Source organism: Coregonus lavaretus (assembly GCF_964263955.1).
Source record: "Coregonus lavaretus genome assembly, chromosome: 11".
Taxonomy (NCBI): Eukaryota; Metazoa; Chordata; class Actinopteri; order Salmoniformes; family Salmonidae; genus Coregonus; species Coregonus lavaretus.
The window spans coordinates 27,265,597-27,280,968 of record NC_139998.1 but is presented as its reverse complement, the minus strand read 5'-3'; the positions used below and the strand labels follow the sequence as shown (position 1 = coordinate 27,280,968).

General features: G+C 43.3%; 1 pseudogene across 1 annotated transcript in view; it reads right to left on the bottom strand.

Moving 5' to 3' along the window:
- Positions 1 to 14,284, bottom strand: part of LOC311137497 (IQ motif and SEC7 domain-containing protein 3-like) — a 37,593-nt pseudogene extending 23,309 nt beyond the window's left edge. Inside the window, exons 1-3 of the transcript in view lie at positions 13,740 to 14,284; positions 1,994 to 2,068; positions 370 to 373 (exon numbers count right to left, since the gene is read on the bottom strand). The product of the transcript in view is annotated as an IQ motif and SEC7 domain-containing protein 3-like (transcript). The remainder of the gene's footprint in view (positions 1 to 369; positions 374 to 1,993; positions 2,069 to 13,739) is intronic.
- Positions 14,285 to 15,372: the final 1,088 nt, after the last annotated feature.

Below are 15,372 nucleotides of genomic sequence, written 5' to 3'. Positions count from 1 at the left end.
TCTCTGTGTGTGTGTGTGTGTGTGTGTGTGTGTGTGTGTGTGTGTGTGTGTGTGTGTGTGTGTGTGTGTGTGTGTGTGTGTGTGTGTGTGTGTGTGTGTGGGTGTGGCGCTTACTGAAGGCTGCATTTTATTAAGACTATTAAAACATCAGAATACAACAAAGTATTAGGCTTCAAGAGAAAAGTAGATACGGACAATAATGGCTCTTTAATGGTACTCCTGCTTCACACACACACACACTGGTTTCTCCGCCTCCTCCTCTAACGTCACAGTGAAAGAGAAATGAACATCTGTCATCTCACATCACTCAAGAGCCACACAGAGACCTACAGCCAGAGGACACACGCACACACACAAACACACACAGACGCACCTGCACATACACAAACAGACACGCACAATTATATCTAAAATATGATGGAGCGATGACCCCCATCATATTTTAGATAGATAGTGTTGTAGTAGGCCGTCTCGAGTCCGGTCTTGAGGCCACATATTGAGTGTCTCGGTCTTGTCTCGGTGTCGGGTATATTTTTACTGAGCCTTGACTCGGTCTCGGACAATGAGGACTCGTAATTTCTTCCCGAGACCAGCGGAGTAAAAAACCTCCTAATTATCAGCTCCCATTCAGTCAGAACATAAAGCCAACATGCTCTCACAGTCCCACTGCATAATTAGACGTTAATACACATTCCCCGAACGTCAAATGTAGCGCACGCATGTTTTTGTTGCTCCCGCTGCTCTGTATCGTTCCTCCCGCTGCTCTGTATTGTTCCTCCTGCTGCTCTGTATCGTTCCTCCCGCTGCTCTGTATCGTTCCACCTGCTGCTCTGTATCGTTCCTCCTGCTGCTCTGTATCGTTCCTCCTGCTGCTCTGTATCGTTCCTCCTGCTGCTCTGTATCGTTCCTCCTGCTGCTCTGTATCGTTCCATTTCTCCAAACATCAAATTTCGAAGTTAAGGGTTAAGTTTATGCACTCATTCCAAATGGTTAAGGTAAGGGTTAAGATTTGGGATAGGGTTAAAACATTAAGATTAGGCACTCATCAACACCCTATCAAAACCCACTACTTGATGGGAATAGCGCTCACTGTTGCCCTTAGTGGCTGGTTTTGAAGGCATTTCCCGACCTCCTTGGGACATGGATAAACGTCAAATTTTGACTGCATAAACGATCTCCCTGCATAAAACCACTTCGCCAGGCCAAATATCCACACTAATTTTCATGACACATTCATTTCTTATCGCCTATTGAAACCTGTGCTTCCTACTTTACTGGTAACATTACTGTCCTTTTCTTTTATTGAAAAATATCCTCAAACTTTGTCGTGCTCATCAGAATTTCCTTGGCAGTGAAGAGTGGGAGAAATTGGCTATAGGGGAGTGGGGGAAATAGTTTGAAAGTTGGCGCTCACTATTAGTAAGGGGAGACCTGGGGAGGTTTGTATTTTATCTATTATAAACCTGTTTGGGTTAGTGATCATTTGTAGAGTGGCTCTCTATTTGCCCGCAGCATGCATTTTTTCACCATTCTAAATGTTTAAAGAATCCATTATGTTCTTCTGAAACATGAACACAGAACATTTTGAACTCTTATGGTGGCTATTTGACACAATTACAATTGGAGTCGTATTTTTTTGGTCTCGCCCCATTCTCGTCCCACTCGCGGTCTCGTCCCCACCCCCAACCTCTTCAGGACTAGAGAGCTTTAGCTTGAATCAGTCACTGGCAGCACTTTCACTAGCACGCAACCTGGGTCCACACTGCCCCGGGCTAGAGGCTTTCACATAAAACACACATGTCCATGCACACACACAGACAGAGATGGAGTGTGATGGCATTGAGAGAGAGAGAGAGAGAGAGAGAGAGAGAGAGAGAGAGAGAGGAGAGAGAGAGAGAGAGAGAGAGAGAGAGAGAGAGAGAGAGAGATGAGAGAGAGAGAGAGAGAGAGAGAGAGAGAGAGAGAGTTCAGAGTGGGGAAGCCACAACCTTACCTGGAGGAGCCAGTGGGAGCAGCCTCTGGAGCCTCTGGGGCAGGACAACAGAACTGATGTAGTATTGTCTGACTCCTGGAGAGGAGAGGGGGCAGAGGAGATAGGAGTAAGGTGAGAAGGGTAGAGGTGGGTGGAGAAAGAGGGGGAGAAGAGGTGGTAAAGTGTGAGTGTTTCTTTTACTCTTATAGTATTAGTAAAACAGCAGAGGTGGCTCAGAACCAAACTCTCTCAACACCCACACACACAAACCTTATTAACTACATAAAAATAATTCTGACATCAGACATATCTGTTGTTTTAGTAAGACATAACAAATACAGACGGTTACTCAGATGGTTACTCCCTCTCTCACACAAACACACACACACTCATTCAAACGCACACGTGCAGGGACAAGTAACAAAACAATGATGCCCTGATAGACCAGGACAGTCACACAATAAAACATTATACGATATACATTACAAACAATACAACTAAAAATAATAATAAGTAAAACATTATTTATTTTTTTAAGTATCACATGCTTCGTAGACAACAGGTGCAGACTAACAGTGAAATGTTTACTTAAGGGTCCTTTTCCAACAATGCAGAGTTAAATATATGTTTTTAGTTAAAGATATGTTTTTACTATTATAAAAAATTGAAATAGTGACACAAGGAATAAATACACAGTGAATAACAAATAAAAATAAAGAGTAAAAATAACATGGCTATATATAGGGAGTAGAAAATAACATGGCTATACAGGGAGTACCAGTACCGAGTCGATGTGCAGGGGTATGAGGTAATTTAGGTACAGTTGAAGTCGGAAGTTTACATACACTTGGGTTGGAGTCATTAAAACTTGTTTTTCAACCACTCCACAAATTTCTTGTTAACAAGTTTTGGCAAGTCGGTATTATATATATGTGCATGACACAAGTAATTTTTCCAACAACTGTTTACAGACAGATTATTTCACTTATAATTCACTGTATCACAATTCCATTGGGTCAGAAGTTTACATACACTAAGTTGACTGTGCCTTTAAACAGCTTGGAAAATTCCAGAAAATGATGTCATGGCTTTAAAAGCTTCTGATAGGCTAATTGACATCATTTGAGTCAATTGGAGGTGTACCTGTGGATGTATTTCAAGGCCTACCTTCAAACTCAGTGCCTCTTTGCTTGACATCATGGGAAAATCAAAAGAAATCAGCCAAGACCTCAGAAAGAAGTCTGGTTCATCCTTGGGAGCAATTTCCAAATGCCTGAAGGTACCACGTTCATCTGTACAAACAATAGTATGCAAGTATAAACACAATGGGACCACACAGCCGTCGTACCACTCAGGAGCGTTCTGTCTCCTAGAGATTAACGTACTTTGGTGCGAAAAGTCCAAATCAATCCCAGAACAACAGCAAAGGACCTTGTGAAGATGCTGGAGGAAACAGGTACAACAGTATCTATATCCACAGTAAAACGAGTCCTATATCGACATAACATGATAGGCCGCTCAGCAAGGAAGAAGCCACTGCTCAAAAACCGCCATAAAAAAAGCCAGACTACGGTTTGCAACTGCACATGGGGATAAAGATCGTACTTTTTGGAGAAATGTCCTCCGGTCTGATGAAACAAAAATAGAACTGTTTGGCCATAATGACCATCGTTATGTTTGGAGGAAAAAGGGGAAGGCTTGCAAGCCGAAGAACACCATCCCAACCGTGAAGCACGGGGGTGGCAGCATCATGCTGTGGGGGTGCTTTGCTGCAGGAGGGACTGGTGCACTTCACAAAATAGATGGCATCATGAGGAAGATTATGTATATTGAAGCCAAATCTCAAGACATCAGTCAGGAAGTTAAAGCTTGGTCGCAAATGGGTCTTCCAAATCGACAATGACCCCAAGCATTCTTCCAAAGTTGTGGCAAAATGGCTTAAGGACAACAAAGTCAAGGTATTGGAGTGGCCATCACAAAGCCCTGACCTCAATCCTATAGAAAATGTGTAGGCAGAACTGAAGAAGCGAGCAAAGAGGCCTACAAACCTGAATCAGTTACACCAGCTCTGTCAGGAGGATTGGGCCAAAATACCCCCCCAACTTATTGTGGGAAGCTTGTGGAAGGATACCTAAAACGTTTGACCCAAGTTAAACAATTTAAAGGCAATGCTACGAAATACTAATTGAGTGTATGTAAACATCTGAGCCACTGGGAATGTGATGAAAGAAATAAAAGCAGAAATAAATAATTATCTCTACTATTATTCTGACATTTCACATTCTTAAAATAAAATGGTGATCCTTACTGACCTAAGACCGGGAATTTTTACTAGGATGAAATGTCAGGAATTGTGAAAAACTGAGTTTAAATGTATTTGGCTAAGGTGTATGTAAACTTCCGACTTCAACTGTAAGTGGTTCAGTGAACTTAAAAAATAAATACAAAATCAGTTATGTACTATTTTGGTTTGTTGGGGTGTTTCAGGTCTCTCAACATCAGTCTGGGAAACTGAGCTGCCTCCCGAAGTTGACCTTCAGCTAACAGTCTTGTGCTGTCATGAGGAGACCAGTGTCCAGGCAACTGGCTTGGGCTTTTCCCCAGCTCTGTTAAATGGAAGGCCCTGCTTTGATGCACGGAGGCGATTTCAAGGACGGAACTCTGTTACAGGAATAGTTCAAACCCAGCTGGTTAGAAAAGCTCATAGGACCAACCCAGACCTTTAGCTCCGGTAACAGTGGAGTTCTCTTTCTGTCTGCCATAGCAAGGTCACCTCTCTGTCTCTACACACAACACACACACAACACCTCTAACACAGAGAGCAGGTGAATATTTTAACACTACACATCTCCCTCTTCTCTCTCTCCTTCTCTCTGCTCTCTCACTCAGTCTCTCTCTCCCCTAGCCCCTTGCCCTAGCCTAGACACTCCAACACATGATAAATTATCCAGGAGAGGGGGGTCAGAGCGGACAGTTTCTCTTTCTCCCTCTCATCTCTATTTCTCTCTCTCTCCTGAGAGTAGCTGATTACAGTTCGCTCCAAGGGCTAAGTGGGCCTGATACATGTAGATAGGCTGGAAGGAGGAGGGGGGAGAAATAGGGGAGGAATTGGAGGAAGGGATTCTCTCACCAATAAGCAGACCCCCCCCCCCCCCACACACACACACACACAGACTATTTTAGTGTGTACTGTATGTTATATAGTGTGCCGATTCCACGTGATCTTCCACGTCATCCCCCCACATTTGCAGTTTGTACACTGTGTAATATGAGAGTATTGTCAATCATATGGAGAGACGTAGTGGTTGTCCCGTGTAGCTCAGTTGATAGAGCATGGCGCTTGCAACGCCAGTGTTGTGGGTTCGTTTCCCACGGGGGGCCAGTATGAAAATGTATGCACTCACTAACTGTAAGTCGCTCTGGATAAGAGCGTCTGCTAAAATGACTAAAATTAAAGGAGAGAAATGGAGAGGGAGGTAGAGAGAGCTCTGAACACTAACCCCTAGACATGGTTGTTATCATCAGGGGAAACCGATTGTAAAATTGATTTTAAAACTACCCCCCAATTTTTTATTGATATCCAATCTCAACTCCCCAACGGGCTCAGGAGAAGCAAAGGTCGAGTCATGCATCCTCTGAAACATGACCCACCAAACCGCGCTTCTTAATACCCGCCCGTTTAACCCTGGAAGCCAGCTGCACCAATGTGCCGGAGGAAACACTGTTCAACTGATGACCAAAGGCAGCCTGCAGGCACCCGGTCTGTCACAAGGAGTCGCTAGAGCGCGATGAGCCAAGTAAAGCCCCGTGGCCAAACCCTCCCCTAACCCAGACGACACTGGGCCAATTGTGCACCGCCCTATGGGACTCCCGTTCACAGCCGGTTGTGACACAGCCTGGGATCAAACCCGGGTCTGTAGTGATGCCTCAAGCACTGTGATGCAGTGCCTTAGACCGCTGCGCCACTTGGGTGACTATCCCCGATTGTAACCCAATCTTAACACTAACCTCAAATTAAGACTTAAACGCTAATATTCTTGTTCTTGAATATTCACAGTATAGCAAATGTTGATAGAACAAACAGAAGTTGATGCTGGATAATGAACAATGCCAAAAAAGCCTTTGTGCAAAAAACTTCCAGAAGTAATTAATGTAGTGGAAACATTTGAAAGCCTTTATTTTCTACGGTTTATGCATAGCAAGAATAAAATGTTTGACTTAACCTAATTGGATATTTTCTACCATAGTTTCTGTATATCCCGTGAGCCAGAGCCTCTATGCTTCCAAAGACAAACAGCAGTCTAAATATCAGTAACAGTCTACAGGTCCAACAGCCTCATGGAACCCTGGATATTCCTCACAGTCAAGCATCAACAATCTCCCCTCCTCTCTTCCCTCTTTCTCTCTTCTACTCTGTTCTTGTCCTCAGTGGGAGAGGAGTCCCAGAGAGCATAATCAGCAGTCCTGCTGGGATTTCACTCATAATCAGAACATCACACACACACGCACACGCACACACACACAGGGTTTTATTCAAATTAATTCCGAACCATGGACAGGGACGCTGAAGCTATACCAGTAGAGCTGAGCTGCAGCTAAACCAACTACAGTAGGTCTACAACAGTTGTAACTGTAACCTACACAGCTACAACAGTAGAGATGTATTCAATCCAACTACAGTCTGATATTTAAACCTCACCCAGGTTTCAAAGCAATGTTTCTTTGACAATGGTGTAGCATGCATTTGAGCCTTATCACTCCAAATATATCTTATATCTTACAGCCTGATCCCCCATGGGCCTACTCGAGTTGCCATTGATGTTGGCACACACACACACAATGTAAAAAATAATCTAGTGTTTTCAACTAATTATTATTAAGTAACTGATTCCACAGCCTTTTTTTAGTTTACTCAACTTTTTGGTCCAAGTGTTACCAAAAAATAATAAACGTTTGACCAAAAACAGCTTCTGAACATCAGAACAGTGATCATGAACCTCGATTTGGATGAAGATTTCTACTTCAACGAGTCAGCAGCTGTGGATGTACTGCTCATTCCAGACCAGGCCCTAATCTCTGGGACTTGAAAGAGGAAGAGACGGCGCAAGACGAGCGGTCTCCCTGACGAGACTACGTCGGTGAGTAAATAAACCGCCTCCACCCTCCGTTCTATTGGCGAAACATATAATAACTAGAGAACAAACTGGACGAGCTCCGTTCAAGACTATCCTATCAACGGGACCTGAAGAACTGTAATATCCTATGTTTCTCTGAATCGTGGCTGAACAAGGACATGCCGACTGGGCACACACTGGTTGAATCAACGTTGTTTCCACATCAACACCATAGTACCCTCCAAGCTCATCATTAAGCTCAAGGCCTTGGGTCTGATCCCCACCCTGTGCAACTGGGTCCTGGACAACACCTCCACTTTGCTGATCCTCAACACTGGGGCCCCACAAGGGTGCATGCTCAGACCACTCCTGTACTCCCTGTTCACCCATGACTGCGTGGCCAAGCACGCCTCCAACTCAATCACCAAGTATGCAGATGACACAACAGTAGTAGGCTTGATTACCAACAATGACGAGACAGCCTACAGGGAGGAGTTGAGGGCTCTGGGAGTGTTGTGCCAGGAAAATAACCTCTCACTCAACGTCAACAAAACAAAGGAGATGATCGTGGACTTCAGGAAACAGCAGAGGGTGCACCCCCCTATCGACATCAACAGGACCACAGTGGAGAAGGTGGAAAGCTTCAAGTTCCTTGGCCTACACATCACTGACAACCTGAAATGGTCCACCCACACAGACAGTGTGGTGAAGAAGCCAGGAGGCTGAAGAAATTTGGCTTGGCACCTAAAACCCTCACAAACTTTTACAGATGCACAATTGAGAGCATCCTGTCGGCCTGTTTCACCGCCTGGTACGGCAACTGCACCACCCGCAACCGCAGGGCTCTCCAGAGGGTGGTGCGGTCTGCCGAACGCATTACCTGGGGCAAACTACCCACCCTCCAGCACACCTACAGCACCCGATGTCACAGGAAGGCCAAAAAGATCATCAAGGACATCAACCACCCGAGCCACTGCCTGTTCACCCCGCTATCATCCAGAAGGCGAGGTCAGTACAGGTGCATCAACGCTGGGACCGAGAGACTGAAAAACAGCTTCATTTTACATTTTAGTCATTTAGCAGACGCTCTTATCCAGAGCGACTTACAGTTAGCACATACATTATTTTATCGAACCCACAACCCTGGCGTTGCAAACGCCATGCTCTACCAACTGAGCTACATCCCCTGCCGGCAATTCCCTCCCCTACCCTGGACGACGCTGGGCCAACTGTGCGCCGCCCCATGGGTCTCCCGGTCACGGCCGGCTATGACAGAGCCTGGATTCGAACCAGGATCTCTAGTGGCCTTAGACCACTGCGCCACTCGGGAGACTATCTCAAGGCCATCAGACTGTTAAATAGCCATCACTACCACATTAGAGGCATCTGCCTATAGAAATAGACTAGAAATCACTGGCCACTTTAAGAAATGGAACACTAGTCACTTTAATAATGTTTACATAGCTTGCATTACTCATCTCATATGTACGTATATAATGTATTCTATAATATTCTACTGTATCTTAGTCCATGCCGCTCTGTCATTGCTCGTCCATATCAAGTAAGGAAAAAAAATCACATTGTAGGATTTTTAATGAATTTATTTGCTAATTATGGTGGAAAATAAGTATTTGGTCACCTACAAACAAGCAAGATTTCTGGCTCTCACAGACCTGTAACTTCTTCTTTAAGAGGCTCCTCTGTCCTCCACTCGTTACCTGTTTTAATGGCACCTGTTTGAACTTGTTATCAGTTTAAAAGACACCTGTCCACAGCCTCAAACAGTCACACTCCAAACTCCACTATGGCCAAGACCAAAGAGCTGTCAAAGGACACCAGAAACAAAATTGTAGACCTGCACCAGGCTGGGAAGACTGAATCTGCAATAGGTAAGCAGCTTGGTTTGAAGAAATCAACTGTGGGAGCAATTATTAGGAAATGGAAGACATACAAGACCACTGATAATCTCCCTCGATCTGGGGCTCCACGCAAGATCTCACCCCGTGGGGTCAAAATGATCACAAGAACGGTGAGCAAAAATCCCAGAACCTCACGGGGGGACCTAGTGAATGACCTGCAGAGAGCTGGGACCGAAGTAACAAAGCCTACCATCAGTAACACACTACGCCGCCAGGGACTCAAATCCTGCAGTGCCAGACGTGTCCCCTTGCTTAAGCCAGTACATGTCCAGGCCCGTCTGAAGTTTGCTAGAGTGCATTTGGATGATCCAGAAGAGGATTGGGAGAATGTCATATGGTCAGATGAAACCAAAATATAACTTTTTGGTAAAAACTCAACTCGTCGTGTTTGGAGGACAAAGAATGCTGAGTTGCATCCAAAGAACACCATACCTATTGTGAAGCATGGGGGTGGAAACATCATGCTTTGGGGCTGTTTTTCTGCAAAGGGACCAGGACGACTGATCCGTGTAAAGGAAATAATGAATGGGGCCATGTATTGTGAGATTTTGAGTGAAAACCTCCTTCCATCAGCAAGGGCATTGAAGATTAAACATGGCTGGGTCTTTCAGCATGACAATGATCCCAAACACACCGCCCGGGCAACGAAGGAGTGGCTTCGTAAGAAGCATTTCAAGGTCCTGGAGTGGCCTAGACAGTCTCCAGATCTCAACCCCATAGAAAATCTTTGGAGGGAGTTGAAAGTCTGTGTTGCCCAGCGACAGCCCCAAAACATCACTGCTCTAGAGATCTGCATGGAGGAATGGGCCAAAATACCAGAAACAGTGTGTGAAAACCTTGTGAAGACTTACAGAAAACATTTGACCTGTGTCATTGCCAACAAAGGGTATATAACAAAGTATTGAGAAACTTTTGTTATTGACCAAATACTTATTTTCCACCATAATTTGCAAATAAATTCATTAAAAATCCTACAATGTGATTTTCTGGATTTTTTTTCTCATTTTGTCTGTCATAGTTGACGTGTACCTATGATGAAAATTACAGGCCTCTCTCATCTTTTTAAGTGGGAGAACTTGCACAATTGGTGGCTGAATAAATACTTTTTTTCCCCACTGTATGTATATATTCTTAATTCCATTCCTTACTTAGATTGTGTGTATTGGGTATATGTTGTGAAATTGTTAGATATTACTTGTTAGATATTAATGCACTGTCGGAGATAGAAGCACAAGCATTTCACTACACCCGCAATAACATCTGCTAAACACGTGTATGTGACAAATAAAAATTGCTTTGATTTGATTTGATTTCAATGAAATTACATAGAACCAACGTGGACTAGACGTTGAATTGACATCTGTGCCCATTGGTTGGATAATACAGTGCCTTCAAAAGTATTCACACCCTTTGACCTTTTCCACATTTTGTTGTGTTACAAACTGAATTTAAAATGGATTAAATTGAGATGTTGTGTCACTGGCCTACACACAATACCCCATAAAGTGGAATTATGTTCTTTTAGATTTTTACAAATTAATAAAAAATTAAAAGCTGAAATGTCTTGAGACAATAAGTATTCAACCCCTTTGTTATGGCAAGCCTAAATAAATTTAGGAGTAAAGTTTTTCTTAACAAGTCACATAATAAGTTTCATGGACTCAGTCTGTGTGCAATAATAGTGCTTAACATGATTTTTGAATGACTACCCCACACATATAATTATCAGTAAGGTCCCTCATTCGAGCAGTTCATTTCAAACACAGATTCAACTAAAAAGACGGTTTTCCAATGCCTTGCAAAGAAGGGCACCTATTGGTAGATGGGTAAATATAACAAAAGAAGACATTGAATATCCCTTTGAGCATGGTGAAGTTATTAATTACACTTTGGATGGTGTATCAATACACCCAGTCACGACAAAGATACAGGCGTCCTTCCTAACTCAGTTGACGGAGAAGAAGGAAACCGCTCAGGGATTTCACCATGAGGCCAATGGTGACTTTAAAAGGGGTCTAATGGCTGTCATAAGAGAAAACTGAGGATGGATCAACAACATTGTAGTTACTCCACAATCCTAACATATATGACAGAGTGAAAAGAAGGAAGCTTGTACAGAATAAAAATATTCCAAAACATGCATCCTGTTAGCAAGGCACTAAAGTAAAACTGTAAAAAATGTAGGTCCTAAAGCGTTATGTTTGAGGCAAATCCAACAACACATCAATGCGTATCACTATTCATATTTTGAAGCATGGTGGTGGCTGCATCATGTTATGGGTATGCTTGTCTTCGGCAAGGACTAGGGAGTTTTTTTATGATAAAAATAAATGGAATAGAGCTAAGCACTGGCAAAATCCTAGAGGAAAACCTGGTTCAGTCAATTCAATAAATGTTAATCCCACTTTGTAACACAACAAAATGTGGAAAAAGTGAAGGGGTGTGAATACTTTCTGAAGGCACTTTATAGCCACATTATCGTTACTCATTGTGTATTTTATTCCTTGTGTTATTATTTTTCTATTATTTCTATTTTTTCACTCTCTGCATTGTTGGGAAGAGCTCAGAAGTAAGCATTTCACTGCTAATCTACACCTGTTGTTTACGAAGCATGTGACACAAAAATCTGATTTGACTATTTTATTTGACATAGGCAAAAATTCAGTCAACTTAAAATGATGTGGTTGCTCAAATTGTCTCATATGTTCATTCAACTACAAATTATTATTTGGAAATTATGACTTACCTTAAAAAAGGCTGTGGAACTAGTTACACACACACGCCGTGCTTTTAACATACAATGTTTTCAATTTACATATTTGACACACATGATTACATTGTGCATGTTCAATTATACAGTAATTAATAGTGATGTTACGTTTGATACCGGATACTCCATGCGTCAAAATCGCTAAGCATCTAACTCCGAAGCAGTGTGCCGATGCGTGTATAAGCTTTGTTTGATCACATGCTTTTTCAAACCATGTGTTCCAAACTGAGAGATCCCACAGATTTTCGCCGTGGTTCTGGTGCTTTCTTCGATTCCAAGCTACTTTCAACCGCGGACCTCTACTGGACACCGTACTTACAAATATTCTCAACATGTCTTCACCTGGGATTTGAACTCACAACCTCTTGGTTCACAGCATTCCAATCTTCCTGCTAAGCCACCATGTCTGCGTCAATTAGTGATTTCACCTGTATTACTACACTTTGCACTTCAAAGTACATCTCAACTCTGTTAAAAGTACACTCAAGAAAAACGATTGTATTTATCATAGTGATTAAGGAGTAACATTAAATATGCCCCACAAACATTAGACAACTATCCAATAAAACCTACAATTGCTTAAATAAGTAAATCAAATCAATGATGAGAGAATAGTCAGATTAACTGATAATTGAAACAGACATGGTGGAGTAGCAGGAAGCTCGGAATGCCATGAACCATCAGGTTCAAATCGGGGGAGAAAAACTGCCCACTCTCATTGAAGCCATGGAAATTCCTGCAGTACCGCAGTCGGCCTTCAACTTCCGTGGCTTCAATGAGAGGGGGCAGTCGTTCTCCCCTGATGTAACTAGTTCCACAGCTTTTTTTAGGTAAGATGGACAAATAATAATTTCTACTTGAATAAACATGAGACAAGTTGAGCAAAAACATAATTTTAAGTTAACTGAATTTTTGCCTACGTTTTCTCAAGTTGGAGCAAAATTTGGGACTGTGCATTTTCAGCAGTTTTTACTTTCGCCACTAGAGGGCGATCAGCCGATTTCTGGGGGTCTGTACTTCCGAAGTTGTTGACTGTTCTTGTGCTTGCCAGTTTGCTAGCTGTTCTCAGCAGAAGGAAATGGCAAGAATAAGGGCTGTCCAGAATGTCTCCTATCCAGAGGCGTTGAGAAGAGTGGAAGAAAGGAGTGAAGTTGAAGAAATAATGGTAGTAGGAGTTGAGACACAAGATGATATTCCTTGTCAACAGAGGGATCCTGACATGTTGCATATTAAGAAGGTGGACTTTGTTACTTTGGTTATCAACTGCACAGCGCAAACGGAGAGGAAATCGAAGAAAATAGGCATCATTGTGAGTGCGGCTGAGCGTTTTTTGGGAATAAGGGATTTTTCTGCAGAGGCATTATAAGGAATCCTGTCGATGAATGCTCAGTCCAGATGTGATTTCAATGTGACTGAAGGAGTGGGATGGTTGTTTGATTTATTTTTGTATTACAGTGTGTGTGTGTCCCCCCCCCCCCCTTGAATATTTTTTTGTTTCAATACCCCTTTATAGTAGGTGGCGGCAATACACCAACAGGTGTAGTCTGCCATAACAATGTAAAGAAGAAGAAGAAGAAGAAGAAGATGGCTAGCAGTTTCTTACTGGCGTTAAAAACGGATGATTGCCATAATTTTTCGAGTCATTACTGAATTATGTAATGTAACAAATCAAACATTGAAGCTCAAACAATTCATGGTAACCTCCTAAACAATTCATTTAGACCCGGCGTTTATTTGAAAGGGTTTTTATTTGCTGAAATGTGTGCTATTGCCTGGCTATTATAAAAAGGAACAGGTGGCTATTTGAGACTCAGTGTTTATTTGAAGTTTGATGTAAACAAAACAAAAAAGTCTGTGGAACCAGTTACTTAATAATTAGTTGAAACAACTCGTTTTTTATGGTTTACAGGGCACACACATACTTTATCACATTCGCGTTGATAAAGGATAGTAAATGGACTCACTCTGATTGATTGGCGAGAGCCAGCGAGCGGCAGAGAGTGGTAGGAGTGAGGGGAGCTAGGGGAACCAGGGGAATCAGTGTGCGGCAGCCCGGGCTGGACCTGCCGTCCTCACCCTTTCCCGGGCTGGCCTCGCTTTGGGGAGGGCTCGGTGACTGTGGTTGGGGTTGGGCCGGTACCAGCTGCATGTCCTCCGGATTGGCGGGTTGAGGAGGTGGTTTTTCTTGGTCCGGGTGGATCTCAGGCAGAGGCTGGGCAGGCAGAGACCCGGTGTCATGAGGTTGTGTGTCTGGATGTTGGTGCTGAGGATGATGATGAAGGTTCAGGTTGGAGTCCGGGTGATGATGATAATGATGTTGTACTCCTCTTGCCTCGCGCAGATTCCTGTTCTCCCCGAGCAGCTCATCCACGCGCCGGTCCAGTTCGTCAATGCGCAGGCGCTGTGTCTGGATGAGGCTCTGCTGGTTCTGAACTATAGTGGTCAGTTCTCTAAGGTACAGAATCGCCTGGACCGGGTTCTCTAGCAGGCTGGTCCCCTGCACAGCCATGACCAGAGAGAGATAGAGCGAAGGAGAGAGAGATTGAGATTATCGAGTGTAGCCTAGAGGAGAGGTAAATTCCTCCTCTCTTCTCATTTGCTTTTTATTCCTCCATTAGTCTCTCCCTTCGTTGTCCTCTTCTCTTCTGTTCTTAATCCTCTGTTCTGTTCTGAGAGAGATGATCGGGTGTAGAGAAGAGACAGCTAAATAGGCTATTCCGTTTCAAAAGGAAAAAAGCGAGAGAGAAACAGACGGAAAAAAATAGATATGATGATCAGATGTAGAGGTACAAATTCCCGTCTTCCCGTGATGAGATTCTCCTCTCATCCCTCCTTGCGGCCACCGATACCGCTGTGCTGCTGATTGCTGCTGCAGGTGACAGGTTTCAGATCCAGATGCGACGCAAGACGAGTTGGGCGGGGGCGTGGGGCGTCATCACACATGAATGCGCACGCGCGTACACGCTCTGTATCTATGAGTTATTTACTGAATTTCAGAATTATGCAACACATGCTCTGTCTGTGTACTATAGCCCTTCACACACGCAAGCACTCACGCGCACCCACAAACACACACACACACACACAGAGGGAACCCAAATGTATGTTTATTTATTTTCCCTTTGTACTTGAACTATTTGCGCATCATTATAACACTGTACATAGCCATAATATGATATTTGAAATGTGTATATTCCTTTGAAACTTGCGAGTGTAATTTGATTGTTTATTTCACTTCTGTTTGTTATCTATTTCACTTGCTTTGGCAATGTTAACATATGTTTCCCATGCCAATAAAGCCCTTTGAATTGAATTGAATTGTATTGAATTGAGAGAGAGCGAGCGAGCGAGCAGGCGAGAGAGAGATCTGTATGTGGTTGTCTGTAGCTGTGTCTGTCTCTAGGTCATCATTGGAAGGCCTAATGGTTGAAATAGGTCACCTGGACAAAGTTGTAAAATAAAGGCAGAATGAAATCAAACTGGTGTTTGTAATCCAGCGCTATGTTGTTGCTATGGTAACCAAGTACTGACTGTTGTCATGGTTACCCCTACTGACTGCGCTGTTGCCATGTGGCTGCTTGATTACAGTTATATTTT